The following is a 17,582-nucleotide window of genomic DNA, read 5'->3' on the forward strand; positions in this document are numbered from 1 at the left end:
AAATAAACGAACTTCTATGAGCATATGGAGATTGCGAGCAAGAATTTCAAAAAGAGCAGCAGTCCAGGGGCAGGAAAATGTGCTGAGTGCCCAGGAATAAGCAAATAATCCAGTTCACTGGAAGCAAAGAATTCTACGTTGAATACATATGTATCTTTCACATTATAATTTAAACCTATATCCTCTTGAATTTTATGGGCATATTCACAGATATAAGCAGCACCACATTGCTTATATATGCTCGTCATGATTTCCCCAGGTTGCTCATGCTTATCTTAGGCCCTGCCCTGCCTGGGGTTCCACCCCTGGCTCAGGCCCTACCCTTGGCTTAGAGGCTGTGGCTGCCGCCCACTAAGAGTTCTTCTGTCTCTTGTGGTTCTACAGGAATCTCGGGAGTTATCCTCACGCTGTGCACTTTCCTCTTTAGGAAATACAGAGGGTCCCCGACTTGCCATGGCTTTACAGGGAGACAACCCATTGCAAGTTGGGGAGCTTCTATATTGAAATAGTTAAAATGTTTATTTTTTAATCAACCCTTGTAGTAGTTTCAGTATTAGATACTGAAGAAAAATTGCCTGAGTAAAAGTTCCCACCCTCTGTGTTGAGAAATCCTTACCCTGGGCAAAAGGTCTTGTGAGCAACTGTTACTGATTTTTCTTTCTTTCTTTTTTTTTTTTTTTTTTTTTGAGACGGAGTTTCATTCTTGCTACCCAGGCTGGAGTGCAATGGCGCGATCTCGGCTCAGCGCAACCTCCGCCTCCTGGGTTCAGGCAATTCTCCTGCCTCAGCCTCCTGAGTAGCTGAGACTACCCACCACACACACTCGGCTAGTTTTTTTGTACTTTTAGTAGAGGCAGGGTTTCACCATGTTGGCTAGGCTGGTTTCAAACTCCTGACCTCAGGTGATCGCCTCAGCCTCATAAAGTGCTGGGATTGTAAGTGTGAGCCACTGTGCCCCGCCAGCCCTACGGTTCACAGGACCCCCACATGTTTTTCACAGTATTGCTTACAATGTTATCTTTGTTATTATAATTACTACTTCCTTAGTAATTTTATTTAAATATGAAGATATGATAAAAACCCACACTGGAAAAAAGCCCTTGTCCAAGAAATAATAGCTTGTGGCACAAAAGCAAAACAGATTTAAATCAGAACAAAGAGAAATTTTAAAATTACAAACAGATTTAGTAGGATGATTTACATAAAAACTATAATCAACTGAAATAAAAGAACACACATAAGTGATGGTTAAAGTCTCATGAAATTTATATTATAATTTATGTAAATTATATTCAGATGAGAAACATCCTCATACATGCTATAACAAGTCACATCTTAAAATACCATTGAAGCAAACCTAAATGATAATGGGAACCATTATGTAAAGTAAGGCTATACTAAGCCCTGGAGTTTCCACAACAAACGGTGCCAAATTTTATAGTACAATATCTGGTTTGCCTGAAGTGTAGACATTTCCTGTTTGGCATGGAGAGGAAAATAATTTAGCATAGTAATTTGTATAATAATGTGTATTCATTTTATCCTTTTCTTCCTCCTCGCTTCTTCTGATTTGCAAAATAAAATGTAAGGAAAAATACACCTCAAGTCCATTCTCAAGAAGACACCCAGAGCTACGCTTAGTTTTATATAAGTATATTTATTGTGGTTATGTAGCACTGTTTGAAACCCAAGTAATGCTTTGTTATCGGGAACCTAGAGTGGGCTTGATGAATCATCAAAAGATAATGATTTCTTTCCATAACTAAGATATAGAAATAAAAGGAATGTGGGCATAAAGTTTTCTGCAATTGTTTTCTCTATTTTTACATAAACAAGATGGTATGACTGAGAAAAAAGTCAACACGTTTTACTCTCTGTAACGCATACCCTTGGTAAAACAAAGCTGGAAACTGCAATGTATTCCATTTCCATAGGCAATTTTTATTTTAGCACAACGTTGGGTCAAAATAAATACAGAGATAAATATCTACATGACATGACTTTTGGGGTACTCACAGAATTGCAATTTGGGGCATATCTCTAAATAACAAAGAGAAAAGTTGGGGGTTTTATTAGAAAGAGAAATGTGGGCACGTGTGGTGGCTCACACCTGCAATCCCAGTACTTTGGGAGGCCAAGGTGGGCGGATCACCTGAGGCCAGGAGTTCGAGACCAGCCTGGCCAACATGGTAAAACCCTGTCTCTACTAAAACTAGAAAAATTAGTCAGGCATGGTGGCGCACGCCTGTAATCCCAGCTATTCGGGAAGCTGAGGCATGAGAATCATTTGAACCTGGGAGGCGGAGGTTGTAGTGAGCCAAGATCACACCACTGCACTCCAGTCCAGCCTGGGCAACAAAGTGAGGCTCTATCTCAAAAAAAAAGAAAGAAATGTTGTTTATTGTTTTGAAAGAAGGCTCATGGCACTAGAGAAGCTTTTGGGAGCTGGCAAGCTCTGACTGGTGAGCAAGGGCAGCAGGCAAAACTCTTCCTGGTGTCACGGCAGGTTGTTTCAGCATTTACTAGGTAACACTGGTCTTAGGGTGACAGCAGGCCATTTCAGCAGCTGGGCTTGAGGAAAATACAATTTTTGAAAAAGGTGCTAAGTGCCCTGAGTGCTTTTTCCCCCCGGCACCTCTATTTACTTGGGTATGACAAAATGACCCAATTCATATAATCAACTTTCACAGCAGCTTCAATTCTTTTTCCTCAATCGCTGAATTTATTCAAAGAGTTTCAGTGGCACCATTTTACAGGGCAGTAAAACTCAGTAATTAGTTTTTAAATGCATGCCAATTACTTCCCTTCTAACGTAACTATAATTAGTGATATTGTATTGACATATGATTATGGTAATGTACTTATAGGGAGATATAAAATCTATAAACTGATGTGTATATTTATCTTTAAATAAGGGCACAAGTTTCTCTACATTGAAATGATAAATACCCAAATTATATGATCTTGATTATATCATTACTATTCAGCCTCAAAGTTAAATACTCCTCAGAACTTATTTGCATATAATAAAATACATTTTTCTAACTGGTTTCATAAAATCATTCTCAGTAAATTGTTGTTGATCTTCAATTTAATTTCATTTTCTTTATGTTTGCATTCATTTACATATGAACAGCCAAGATGATATAAGAAATGCAATTGCTGTAATACCTCTTCTTTGTGAAAAATAAATCATTATTTGAAGTTATATAATCCAAAATTTTAGACAGGAAATAAAGTTCTACTATAAAATATCATTATATAAATCATGAATTAAAATGACCCTATATAATATGCATTATTTATACAGTAAAGTATAAATAAAAAAGGAAAATAAAAGAAAGCCCAGTGTAATAATGTTAATTTTTTTGTTTTTAGAATATGTCATTGAGATTAGAAATGGTAAATGGCTTGGCCATTTGTACTGCAAAGTAGTAGTACTCAAACAACGCCATTCTTTTCTTCTGGATCCTAGAGCATTATATGATGAATGATGCTCACGTGAAGATCTGTGATAAGACTATTGTGCAAGACAGATGGAGATAGTCATGAAGGCAGTTGAAAAGTTCATGGTGTGGAGCCCAGCAGTCATGGTGCTCTTGGACAGAGCTCAGCAACCGAATGGCAAATTACTCTAAGTTGCTCCATTCCTTCCAACATACTGCTGTTTCTAGGTTCCTTCAGTTATAGAAATACATAGAATTCAATATTAATACTTCTGTTCCCACAGTAGTATATATCTCAGACATGCATTGGATTTTTGTATCGACACTGTAACTATTTGCTAAGATTCATTCTACGCATTCATCAAGCATTTATGGACTGATAAGGGCTTTTCAAGTGATGCCAAAAAAAATTCCATTTCTCTTGTTCAGCCAAACTTCTGCTTAATGTCCCCACAGAATTCCTCTACTGCCTCCCGTCCTGTTCACTCTTTAACTACGTCAGCCTGCCTTTTGCCTTTATTACTCCAATGAAAAATGCATGCCTTAAGATAGCAATAAATCCAGTGACAATTTCTGTCATCTCTCCTGGGTCCAAATTCTGAGAAAATAGTCTCTCTTGACACCAGAAAAAGGGTTATTGTGAAATTTCTCCCACTGCATTGCCTGACCCTTCTTATTCTCCTTTGGTGGCTGCTCTGCCTTTACTTGGCTTATAATTTTGGCATTTTTTTGGAGCTCAGTTGGTTGATGATGCTCACATTTATCTCTAGTCTAGACTTCTGCTCTGAGCAGTAGCTGACTCACATGCCCAATAGCTGACATGACATATGCACTTAGCAGTTTCCCAGGTTATCTTCAATTTATGTGTCTAAATGTTAACTGTTGATGCTCTCTGCCCATCGCATGTCTTTTCCTCCTCCTCAGGCCTCTCCATTATCCGGAGAGTAATGCCATCACCCAAAACAAATATCATGTTTGAGTCTCCTCCCTGGATGCCTGCCGTATATTTGATTCATGGGCAAGCCTGTAGCTGTCAGATCTTAAACTGGAGTAATTCACTGCCCTCTCTGACCGTCGCTACCACCCAATCCAGGTCACCTTCATTGATTACCTGTACTACAACTGACATCCTCCTAAATGGTCTTATTGCTTCCATTCTTTCCTCCAGTCTCCCTTTTAATGGTTAGCTTGATCTTAAGATGTATAATGAATCAAGGACAACCCTGTTCAAAACAATTCAATGCCTCCCCATTGCTTTAAAACAAATCCTAAATTCTTATAATGGTCAGCAAATCCCTGCATAATCTGGTCCCTCTCTATCTTCCCTTACAACAGGCTTTTTCAGACTCAAATCTGGTAAGATTAAAAAATAAAAATCATGAAATAATATGGCATAGATAAGCCAAACAGAGCAGTTATCACAATGAACGTGAATGTTTTAAATCACATTAAAATAAATTATGTTATAAAAAGTAAATCCAGCCAAATGCCACATACAAAGAAAATTCAAATAATTTAACTTAATATGAGGAAAATTTAGGCTTGGAAAGTAACTTAAGATGCCAAATCAATGAGGCCCTCTTATTGACACATATTTAGAGAAGTCTTTGCAGAGGGAAGTGATGTTTGCAATCGATGGAATCATTTTGCAACCAAAAAGGGAAACATCAACATACTTGCAGAGAAAAAAAAGGTAGCGTAGAATAGTACTTGGCTACTAAAATATTACTTGGCTACTCAATTAGTCAACCTACGGTTACTCTTTCCCCAGCCTTCCTATGTGAGATAATATATGTCCTTCCAGTTTAAGCCTGTTTTAATTGGGTCTCTTGTCCCTTTCAGCTGAAATACCATTGACTGCGGCACAGCGTTGATCGCTGCGTGCAGTGCTGCGTCACAGAGCGTTCTGTGCCCTTGGATGTGTGTTTGAAGGGTATGGTGCTCCTAAAAGCACCTTCCAGATATCTATCTTCACGACTTTTTCTGAGAACTCGACTTAACATCCTTATTTATTTTCACTTTTTCAGTTGCTGAGTACTTCATTCTCCAGGTCCATTTTTGTCACTGGCTTTATGGGTGACTCTAGCATTCCTGCACTATCACTTGTGACTTTATGTGATCCTGCTTAGCTGCACAGAACGCACAAAGAAATGGAATTGGGACTATCGATAGATCTTACTTTTCCTCATTAGTGGTGGGAAATGGATACGATTATAGAACTCTGTTTTTAAATGTAATGTTGGGAAACGGACTGAGTCTAGCAAATTGTTGCCAGGAAGCTAAAATACACTTAGGGTAACCAAACTTAACAATTTGTTATCTGCCAGAAGTCAGTTCTGGCAATGGTGTAGAACAGTTTTTTGAAGACAACATTTTGATGTTATTCCAATAGTATGCTCTGTAACTTGGGTTAATAAAAGCAACATTAACTTTGGCCACTTGGTGACCAATTCTGTTTTTTGTGGGGGAGGAAGATGAGCCTGCTCTAAACTGCTTTTAGACTGAGCTGGTGAAATTGTTTAATCGCTTTCATAAATTTCACTTAAAAACTGGTATTCAGTATCCTAGTTGACTAAAGTCTAAATGGAAGTTGTTTAAGAATTAAAGAGAGGTTTTAGATTTTTGGGTAATTAGACAATAGCAATAGCAATTGTCTTAATTACTCAAAGAATGGCAATTCTTGGTGCCGTGAGGAGTTTTGAGTGCACTGTCTTAAGGAGACAGCCACTTTACCTTGGCCTTTCACCAGAGCTGTGGGCTGCTGTGCAAGTGACGAGAGCAGAGAAAAGAAGCGAAGAACTGGACTTTCTTTTTTTTTTTTTTTTGAGACGGAGTTTCGTTCTTGTTACCCAGCCTGGAGTGCAATGGCGCGATCTCAGCTCACCGCAACCTCTGCCTCTTGGGTTCAAGCAATTCTCCTGCCTCAGCCTCCCAAGTAGCTGGGACTACAGGCACACGCCACCATGCCCAGCTAATTTTTGTATTTTAGTAGAGATGAGGTTTCAGCATGTTGACCAGGATGGTCCCGATCTGTTGACCTTGTGATCCTCGGCCTCCCAAAGTGTTGGGATTATAGGCATGAGCCACCGCGCCCGGCCGGAAGAACTGGATTTTCTTTCCAGTCCCTACGGTGAGGCTGCCTGTCTCTTCCTATCACTTCTCTTTCCTTCGCTGTCAACTGCTGTTGCTTTTGCTGACACGAGAAACTCCAAGTAGCAAATAGGGACCCAACTTTTATCACAGGTAGTGGAGAAAAGCTTTTTGTTTTTTTTTTGGGGACCGAATTTTTGCTTTTGTTGCCCAGGCTGGAGTGCAATGGCACCATCTCAGCTCACTGCAACCTCCACCTCCCAGCTTATTATATATTTTTAGTAGAGATGGGTTTGTGGAGAAAAGATTTAATGGGAATTTGTGTTGAAGCATTAAAACTTATAAAAACATTCTTATTATAGTTTACATTTAACAAAACCTGGCCATAATTATAACACCATGATATTATATGAAATAAAAAAGAGGTCAAGTTTTTTGGTGTAACTTTTTCAAACACAGTTGGAGTTATAGGATGGCTCTATTTAGTTTTCTATTTCTGTGTTACGAATTATGGCAAACTTAGCTACTTAAAATGACCCCCATGTGTTAGCTTACAGCTCTGTTGGTTTCAGGTCCCACCCAGTGTGTCTGGCCAGGGTCTGTAATCAGGGTCTCACAGGTGTCAGCCAGGCAGGGCTTTTGTTTGGAAGCCCAGAGCCAGACTCTGCCTCCCGTCTCATGCACGTGTTGGCAGAAGTCAGTTCCTCGTGCTTGCAAGACTGAGGCTCATTTCTCGTCTCCTGCTGCCAGCCAAGGGCCTCTCATGCTCTCTAGAGGCCACCACTCCTTGTCCCATGGTCCCTCTCTCTTCCTGCACCAACAGGGCAGTGAATTTTTCTTGCTTTTCCAATTTCTCTGATTAAAAAGGGCACATGGGATTAGATTGGGCTACCCAGATTACCTTCCTTTGGCCATGTAAGTAACACAATCACAGAGAGACATCTCATGTTCACAGATTCCACCCACACTGAAAGGGGAAGGAAAGGCTCAGTGGTGGAATCCTTGGAACCCTGCCTACCCTAGTGGGACAATAGGACATTGTTCAGTAAATGTTTGCCATTGGTGATGGAACCATAATTTAATAGTCCCCCTTATCACAGTTTCACTTTCTGCAATTTCGCTCTCAGAGGTTTCAGTTATCCACTGTCCTAAAATATTAAATGAAAAATTCCGGAAATAAACAATTCATAACTGTTAAACACTATCTACAATCCTGCATTATTCACCTGGCTCATTTTCTCACATAGGCATTTTCTCATCTCTGTCATCACAAGAAGGGTGAGGACAGTCAAATAAGATCTTTTGAGAGAGAGAGGGAACACATTCACACAACTTTTATTACAGCATATTGTTATATTGTTTTATTTTCTTATGTGTTATTGTTGTTAATCTCTTACTGTGCCTCATTTATAAATGAAACTTTATCACATATGCATGTATGTATAGGAAAAAACACAGTACGGCATATATAGGGTTCAGTACTACCTGCGATTTGAGGCATCACCCGGGGCTCTTTGAGCATATTCTCTGAAGATAAGGAGGGACACCTCTAACACTTAAATTGAAGGCATTGCAATTCATCACCAGGGCGAATATTAATCTTGTGAAGTTAAGATTACTGATCTTTGAAATGACTATCACATCATCATCATGGCTGATTTTCACTTCTTTACTTGCTGGCAAGTCTAACTTTCCTGGTCTTTTGTTAGTGGCTTTGCCAGCGATTCCAGTATTTCTCATCATTTCTGACTTCCTGAAACCCCACATCTTTTGCAAGACATGCAATTGAATTTCACGATCAATTTGTGTCTGCTTTGTTGAATTCTTTATACTATCCTGTGATGGTGAGAGACCAGAGGCTGCAGATCTTTGTAGTGTAAAGCAATGAGAGGTGAAATACTCATTTGAGGTCATGTGCTTACTTTATGGAACAGCTGGGATTGGAACTAAGTCTAATTCTCAAAACGTTACCTATTGTTGTTTGGCAGTGGCTGGCGAGATGGCCGAATAGGAACAGCTCTGGTCTGAAGATCCCAGTGAGATCAGTGCAGAAGGCAGGTGATTTCTGCATTTCCAACTGAGGTACATGCTCATCTCATTGGTACTGGTTAGACAGTGGATGCAGCCCACAGAAGGTGAGCCAAAGCAGGGTGGAGCATTGCCTCACCCAGGAAGTGCAAGGGGTCAGGGAACTCCCTCCCCTAGCCAAGGGAAGCGATGAGGGACTGTGCTGTGGAAACAGCGCTATTTGGTCCAGATACTATGCTTTTCCCATGGTCTTCACAAACTGCAGACCAGGGGATTCCCTCGGGTGCCTACATCACCATTGCCCTTGGGTGTCAAGCACAAAACTAGGCAGCTGTTTGGGCAGACACTGAGCTAGTTGCAGGAGTTTTTTTTTCATACCCCAGTGGCACCTGGAACACCAGTGAGAGAGAAAAGTTCACTCCCCTGGAAAGGGAGCTGAATCCAGGGAGTCAAGCAGTCTAGTTCAGCAGATCCCACTCCTATGCAGCCCAGCAAGCTAAGATCCAGTGGCTTGAAATTCTCACTGCCAGCAGAGCAGTCTGAAGTTGGCCTGGGATGCTCAAGCTTGGTGGGGAGGGGCGTCCACCATTACTGAGGCTTGAGTTGGCAGTTTTCCTCTCACAGTGTAAATAACGCTTCTGGGAAGCTGGAACTGGGTGGAGCTCACCTCAGCTTGGCAAAGCTGCAGTAGCTAGACTGACTCTCTAAATTCCTCTTTTCTGGGCAGGACATCTCTGAAAGAAAGGCAGCAGTCCCAGTCAAGGGCTTATAGATAAAACTCCCATCTCCCTGGGACAGAGAATCTGAGGGAAGGAGCAGCTGTGGGCACAGCTTCAGCAGACTTAAACATTCCCACCAGGCAGCTCTGAGGAGAGCAGCAGATCTCCCAGTACAGTGCTCATGCTCTACTAAGGGACAGATTGCCCCCTCAAGTGGGTCCCTGACCCCCATGTCTCCTGACTGGAAGACACCTCCCAGTAGGGGTTAACAGACACCTCCTATAGGAGAGCTGGCATCTGGCAGGTGTCCCTCTGGGCCAAAGCTTCCAGATAAAGGAATAGGCAGCAATCTTTGCTATTCTGCAGCCTCCACTGCAGCAAATAGGGTCTGGAATGGACCTCCAGCAAACTCCAGCAGACCTGCAGCAGAAGGGCCTGACTGTTGGAAGGAAAACTAACAAACAGAAAGGAATAGAATCATTGCCAACAAAAAGGACACCCACATGAAAATCCCATCTGAAGGTCACCAACATCAAAGACCAAAGGCAGATAAATCCATGAAGATGAGGACAAATCAGCACAAAAGGCTGAAAATTCCAAAACCCAGAATGCCTCTTCTCCAAAGGATAACAACTCCTCACCAGCAAGGGAATAAAACTGGATAGAGAATAAGATTGATGAACTGACAGAAGTAGGCTTCAGAAGGTGGGTAATAACAAACTCCTTTGAGCTAAAGGAGCATGTTCTAACCCAATGCAAGGAAGCTAAGAACCTTAAAAAAAGGTTGGAGGAATTGCTAACTTAAATAACCAGGTTAGAGAAGAACATAAATGAACTAATGGAGCTGAAAAACACAACACAAGAACTTTGTGAAGCACACACAAGTATAAATAGCTGACTTGATCAAGCAGAAGAAAGGATATCAGAGATTGAAGATCAGCCTAATGAAATAAAGTGTGAAGACAAGATGAGAGAAAAAGGCATGAAAAGGAATGAACAAAGCCTCCAGGAAATATGGGACTATGTGAAAATACCAAAGCTATGTTTGATTGGTATATCTGAAAGTGATGGGGAGAATGGAATAAAGTTTGAAAACTCTTCAGGATATTATCCAGGAGAACTTCCCCAACCTAGCAAGACAGGCCAACATTCAAATTCAGGAAATACAGAGACCACCACAAAGATACTCCTTAGGAAGAAGAACAACCCCAACATACATAATTGTCAGATTCACCAAGGTTGAAATAAAAGAAAAAAATGTTAAGGACAGCCGGAGAAAAAGGTCAGGTTACCCACTCAGGGAAGGCCATCAGACTAACAGCAAATCTCTCTACAGAGACTCTACAAGCCAGAAGAGAGTGGGGGTCAATATTCAACATTCTGAAAGAAAACAATTTTCAACCCAGAATTTCATATACAGCCAAACTAAGCTTCATAAATGAAGGAGAAATAAAATCCTTTACAGACAAGCAAATGCTGAGAAATTTTGTCACCATCAGGCCTGCCTTAGAAGAGCTCCCAAAGGAAGCACTAAATATGGAAAGGAAAAACTGGTATCAGCCACTGTTAAAACACACCAAATTGTAAAGACCATTAACATTATGAAGAAACTACATCAACGAATGGGCAGAACAACCAGCTAGCATCATAATGACAAGATCAAATTCACACATAACAATATTAACTTTAAATGTAAAGGGGCTAAATACACCAATTAAAAGAACAGACTGGCAAACTGGATAAAGAGTCAAGACCCATCAGTGTGCTGTATTCAGGAGACCCATCTCACGTGCAAAGACACACATAGACTCAAAAAAAACCAAAAAACAAACAAACAAGGCAGAGGTTGCAATCCTGATCTCTGGTAAAACAGACTTTAAACCAACAAAGATCAAAAAAGACAAAGAAGGGCATTACATAATGGTAAAGGGATCAAGAAGAAGAGCTAACAGCAAGAAGAGCTAGCTATCCTAAATATATATGCACCCAATACAGGAGCACCCAGATTAATAAAGGAAGTTCTTAGAGACCTACAAAGAGAGTTAGACTCCCACGCAATATAGTGGGAGATTTTAGCACTCCACTGTCAATATTAGACAGATCAATGAGACAGAAAATTAACAAGGACATTCAGGACTGGAACTCAGCTCTGGACCAGGCAGAACTAATAGACATTTACAGAATTCTTTACCCAAAACCAACAAAATATACATTCTTCTCAACACTACATGAACGTATTCTAAAATTGACCACATAATTGGAAGTAAAACATTCCTGAGCAAATGCAAAAGAATGGAAATCATAACAGTCTCTCAGAACACAGTGCAATCAAATTAGACTCAGGATTATGAAACTCAGTCAAACCACACAATACATGGAAACTGAACAACCTGCTCCTGGGTAAATAATGAAATTAAGGCAGAAATAAATAAGTTCTTTGACACTAATGAGAACAAAGACACAATGTACCAGAATCTCAGGGACACAGTTAAAGTAGTATTTAGAGGGAAATGTATAGCTCTAAATGCCCACAGGTGAAAGCAGGGAAGATCTAAAATAGACACTCTAAGATCACAATGAAAAGAACTAGAGAAGCAAGGGCAAACAAATTCAAAAGCTAGCAGAAGACAAGAAATAACTAAAATCAAAGCAGAACTGAAGGAGACAGATGATACATGAAAAACACTTCAAAAAATCATTGCATCTAAGAGCTGATTTTTTAAAAAGATTAATAAAATAGACTGCTAGCTAGACTAATGAAGAAAAGAGAAAAGAATCAAATAGATACAATAAAATATGATAAAGGAAGTATCACCACTGATCCCCCAGAAGTACAAACTACCATCAGAGAACACTATAAACAACACCTCTACACAAATAAACTAGAAAATCCAGAAGAATGGATAAATTCCTGGACACATACATCTTCCCAAGACTAAACCAGGAAGAAGTCAAATCCCTGAATAGGTCAATAACAAGTGCTGAAATTGAGACAGCAATTAATAGCCTACCAAGCAAAAATGGCCCAGGACCAGATGGATTCACAACTGAATTCTACCAGTGGTACAAACAGGAGTTGGTACTATTCCTTCTGAAACTATTCCAAACAATAGAAAAAGAGGGACTCCTCCCTAACTCATTTTATGAGTCCAGCATCATCCTGATACCAAAACCTGGCAGAAAAACAACAAAAAAAGTAAATTTAAGGCCAATATCCCTGATAAACATCAATGTGAAAATCCTCAATAAAATACTGGCAAATTGAATCCAGTGGCACATCAAAAACTTATCCACCATGATCAAGTCGGCTTCATCCCTGGGATACAAGGCTGGTTCAACATCTGCAAATCCGTAAACACAATCCATCACATAAACAGAGCCAATGACAAAAAACACATGATTATCTCAACAGATGCAGAAAAGGCCTTCGATAAAATTCAACACCCCTTAATGCTGAAAACTCTCAATAAACTAGGTATTGAACATAGTATTGGAAGTTCAATGTAGTATTGGAAGTTCCTATTTAAGATAGTACCGGATGTTCTGGGCAGGGCAATCAGACAAGAGAAAGAAATAAAGGGTATTCAAATAGGAAGAGAGGAAGTCAATTTGTCTCTGTTTGCAGATGACATGATTGCATATTTAGAAAATCTCATCATCTAAGCCCAAAATCTCCTTAAGCTGATAAGCAACTTCAGCAAAGTCTCAGGATACAAAGTCAATGTGCAAAAAATCACAAGCATTCCTATACACCAACAATAGACAAACAGAGAGACAAATCATGAGTGAACCCCCATTCACAAATACTGCAAAGAGAATTAAATACCTAAAAATACAACTTACAAGGGATGTGAAGAACCTTTTCAAGGAGAACTACAAACCACTGCTCAGGGAAATAAGAGAGGACACAAACAAATGGAAAAACATTCCATGATCATGGATAGGAAGAATCAATATCATGAAAATGCCCAAAGTAATCTATAGATTTAATGCTATTCCCATCAAGCCACCATTGACTTTCTTCACAGAATTAGAAAAAACTACTTTAAATTTAACATGGAACCAAAAAAAAAAAAAAGCCCATATAGCCAAGATCATCCTAAGCAAAAAGAATAAAGCTGGAAGCATCATGCTGCCTGACTGAAAACTATACTACAAGGCTACAGTAACCAAAACAGCATGGTACTGGTACCAAAACAGATATATAGACCAATGGAACAGAACAGAAGCCTCAGAAATAATGTCACACATCTACAACCATCTGATTTTTGACAAACCTGACAAAAACATGCAATGGGGAAAGGATTCCCTGTTTAATAAATGATGTTGGGAAAACTGCTTAGCCATCTGTAGAAAACTGAAATTGGACCCCTTCCTTACACCCTATACAAAAATTAACTCAAGAGGGATTAAGGATTTAAACATCAGACCTAAAACCATAAAAACCCTAGAAGAAAACCTAGGCAATACCATTCAGGACATAGGCAAGGGCAAAGACTTCACGACTAAAACAGCAAAAGCAATGGCAACAAAAGCCAAAATTGACAAATGGGATCTAATTAAACTAAAGAGCTTCTGCACAGCAAAAGAAACTATCATTAGCATGAACAGGCAACATACAGAACGGGAGAAAACTTTTCCAGTCTGTCCATCTGACAAAGGGCTAATATCCAGAATCTACAAAGAACTTAAACAAATTTACAAGAAAAAAACAACCCCATCAAAAAGTGGGTGAAGGATATGAACAGATACTTCTCAAAAGGAGACATTTGTCACAACTGGTGAGGTGGGGATGCTACTGGCATGTAGTGAGGCTAAAGATACCACTAAATGGCTTAAGATGCTGCTAAATGTTCTGCAATGCACGGGACAGTCTTTCCTCACCTGCACCAAAAACATTATCCAGCCCAAAAGGTTAACAATGCTAAGGTTCAATAGCAAAGACGTAGAATCACTCTAAATGCCCATCAGTGACAGACTGGATAAAGAAACTGTGGTACATACATATTGTGGAATACTATGCAGTCATTAAAAATAATGAGTTTATGCCCTTCTAGGGACATGGATGGAGCTGGAGACTATTATCCTTAGCAAATCGACACAGGAACATGAAGCCAAATACTGCATGTTCTTACTTATAAGTGGGAGCTAAATGATGAGAACACGTGGACACATAGAGGGGAACAACACACACTGAAGCCTATTGGAGGGTGGAGGAGGGGAGGAGGGAGAGGACCAGAAAAATAACGAATAACCTGGGTTAATATCTGGGTGATGAAATAATCTGTACTACAAACCCCCATGACACAAGTTGCCTATATAACAAACCTTCACTTGTACCCCTAAACTTAAAGTAAAAGTTTTTTTAAAAAAGTGTTAAGATAGACAAAGCCTGCACTAGACAATGTATACAGAGTCAGATCTTGGATAGAGATAAAACAAGAAGGAAATGCCAAAACTGTGGAATCTCTGGGTTCCTTTCATCACAAAATGTATGGAAGCCAAGAACATATGGGAAAATTGAGAAGAGTTAAGGTCTGCTCAAAACTGTATTGTTTGTACACTCACAGTTCATGGTCTCTCTGGCGATAAGAACTAGAAATGTTTGCAACGGCGTAATAACAAGGAGAGCGCATAGTCATTGGAGGTGGGGTACATTTTGCTCTAGTTAGCTGCACTGCAGAGGAGGAGTTTGGGAGAAGTTTGTCCCTGAGGTCAAAAAAAAATTATGAGAGAGAAGATTATAACTTGTCTTTTAAAAGGCTAACTTGAATGCATGTGCTAGAGCAGGGGGTCCCCGATCCCCAAGCCCTAGATAGGTACTGGTCTGTGGCCTGTTAGGAACTGGGGCTCAGAGCAGGAGGTAGCAGCGGGCCAGCGAGCATTACTGCCTGAACTCTGCCACCTGTCAGATCAGTGGCGGCATTAGATTCCCACAGGAGTGCGAACCCTCCTGTGAACTGCACCGTGTGAGGGATCTAGGTTGTGTGATCCTGATGAGAATCCAGTACTTGCTGATCTGATGTGGAGTAGTTTCATCCCAAATCCATCCCCCCACATAGTGGAAAAATTTTCTTCCATGAAACCAGTCCCTGGTGCCAACATGGCTGGAGACTGCTGTTCTCCATGCCGAGGGAGCCTCGGCATGTTGCTGACCTGTTGTTTCTCCCGCCAATTCATGTCAGTGCAGGGCGATGGTTCTCAAAGTGTGGTCCCCAGAGCTGTGGCATCAGCAGCACCTGAGGACTTCCCAGAAATTCAGATTCTCAAGTCCCATTTCAGACCTGCTGATCAGAAGCTCTGGGGATGAGGCCCAGCACCATTATTATTATTATCATTACTACTGTTATTTTTGAGATTAAGTCTCACTCTGCCACCCAGGCTGGAGCACAGTGGCTCAGACTCAGCACACTACAACCTCTGCCCCCCAGTCTCAGGTGAGCCTCTCACTTCAGCCTCCCAAGTAGCTAGGACCACAGACATGCACCACAACCTGGCTAATTTTTGTATCTTTTTGGTAGAGATGCGATTTCGCCATGTTGTCCAGGCTGGTCTTAAACTCCTGGATTCAAGCGATCCACCCTGCTGAGCCTCCCAAAGTGCTGGGATTACAGGTGTGAACCACTGTACCTGGCGCCCAGCAGTATATTTTAAACAACCCCTCCAGATGGCTCTGATGCATGCACAAAAGTAGTAACTAATATTGCTGCTTATCAGTTTTTCCTCACCTGTTCCTCTAATTGAGGTCATGGCCTGGGCTAAGGAAAAGTTCATTTTATTGATTCTGTATAGGAGGGCTTGGGTTTGAAGCAATCTAAGCTGTTTCTTAGACTGTTTCCCCTGCAGATTCCATTGCCCTGTAGGCAATGATACCCTACCAAGAACTCTGCTGTCCTTTGCACACTTAATCCTCTTAACCCGCCAATGACAGTACAGTTGATATTATCAACTCAGTTTTAGAAGTTAGGAAACAGAAAACAAAGATTAACTTGCTTGGAATTATGCAGCTAGTAATTGTGGAGGAAGGAATTGAACCCAGGTCTACCCAGCCCGTATTCTGTATCCTACACAACAGTGGACTTCTGATGCCGAAAGCACTTTGTTAGAGAATGACCAACTTCCTTTAAGTAAAAGCCCTGGTGTCCTTCATTTTAGTAAGAAAACCAGATACATTATTGTCTTAGAGTATGCAACATTAGGTTATGACCTTTATGGTTTGTTTAGTCAGGGCCTGTATTAGGGTAAAGTCTACTTCCTTCGCCAGGAAACATTATTTCCTTTTCATTTGGGAGTATTGTGAGAGACCGTAACATTGCTATTGGTTTGCACAGTAGGGCTGAAAGGCACTGGGATAGATTTAACAAGTGTCTCCTTATGTCTTCTAGTCTTTACAGAAGCTTAGCAAGTGAATTTAGAATATGATCTGAAAAGTGTTTTTCATAAAGTTTTCTCTTCTCAATGTTAAAAATGAGTCCTATGAGACCCCTGTTCAACTTTTAGTTCAAAAAGAGAACTTTTTTTTGGCCCGGCGTGGTGACTCATGCCTGTAATCTCACCACTTTGGGAGGCCGACATGGGCAGCTCATTTGAGGTTAGGAGTTCTCGACCCGCCTGGCCAACATGGTGAAACCTCGTCTCTACTAAAAATACAAAAATTAGCCAGATGTGGTGGCGCACACCTGTAATCTCAGCTACTCGGGAGGCTGAGACAAGAGAATCGCTTGAACTTGGGAGGCGGAGGTTGCAGTGAGCCGAGATTGTGCCACTGCACTCCAACCTGGGCAACAAAGTGAGAGCTTGTATCAAAAAAAAAAGAGAGATTTTTTTTTTTTGTGGAAATATAAGGAATTCAAGTACCTGATATGATGAGAATAAAGGAAACTTGGGACAGATGCTTGAACTGCACAGGTGACTCCAATTAGAAAAGGACAAAGGGTGGGCAGGCACTGTGGTTCCTGCCTGTAATCCCAGCACTTTGGGAGGGCAAGGTGCATGGATCATTTGAGGTCAGGGATTTGAGACCAGCCTGGCCAACATGGAGAAACTCTGCCTCTACTAAAAATACAAAAACTAGCCAAGTGTGGTGGCAGGCACCTGTAGTCCCAGCTACTCCAGAGGCTGAGGCAGGAGAATTGCTTGTACCCAGAAGTGGAGGTTGCAGTGAGCTCAGATTGAGCTACTGCACTCCAGCCTGGGCGACAGGGTGAGACTCTGTCACAGAAAAAGAAAATGAGTGAATGAAAGAAAGAAAGAAAGAAAAGAAAAGAAAAGAAAAGAAAAGAAAAGAAAAGAAAAGAAA

The 17,582-nt window shown here is 40.7% G+C and overlaps 1 protein-coding gene and 1 long non-coding RNA gene across 4 annotated transcripts in view; both read right to left on the reverse strand.

The window, feature by feature from the left end:
* SGCG (sarcoglycan gamma) overlaps nt 1–17,582 on the reverse strand; it is a 158,987-nt gene that overhangs the window by 29,031 nt on the left and 112,374 nt on the right. The window lies entirely within an intron of this gene.
* LOC116537883 lies at nt 107–6,316 on the reverse strand. The gene is made up of 3 exons (XR_004263395.1): nt 4,506–6,316; nt 594–596; nt 107–117 (listed from the first exon to the last, which is right to left on the reverse strand). It is a non-coding gene; the product is annotated as an uncharacterized LOC116537883 (long non-coding RNA).

The sequence above is a fragment of the Sapajus apella genome, unplaced genomic scaffold (assembly GCF_009761245.1).
Source record: "Sapajus apella isolate SASKATOON/1434 unplaced genomic scaffold, GSC_monkey_1.0 scaffold114, whole genome shotgun sequence".
Taxonomy (NCBI): Eukaryota; Metazoa; Chordata; class Mammalia; order Primates; family Cebidae; genus Sapajus; species Sapajus apella.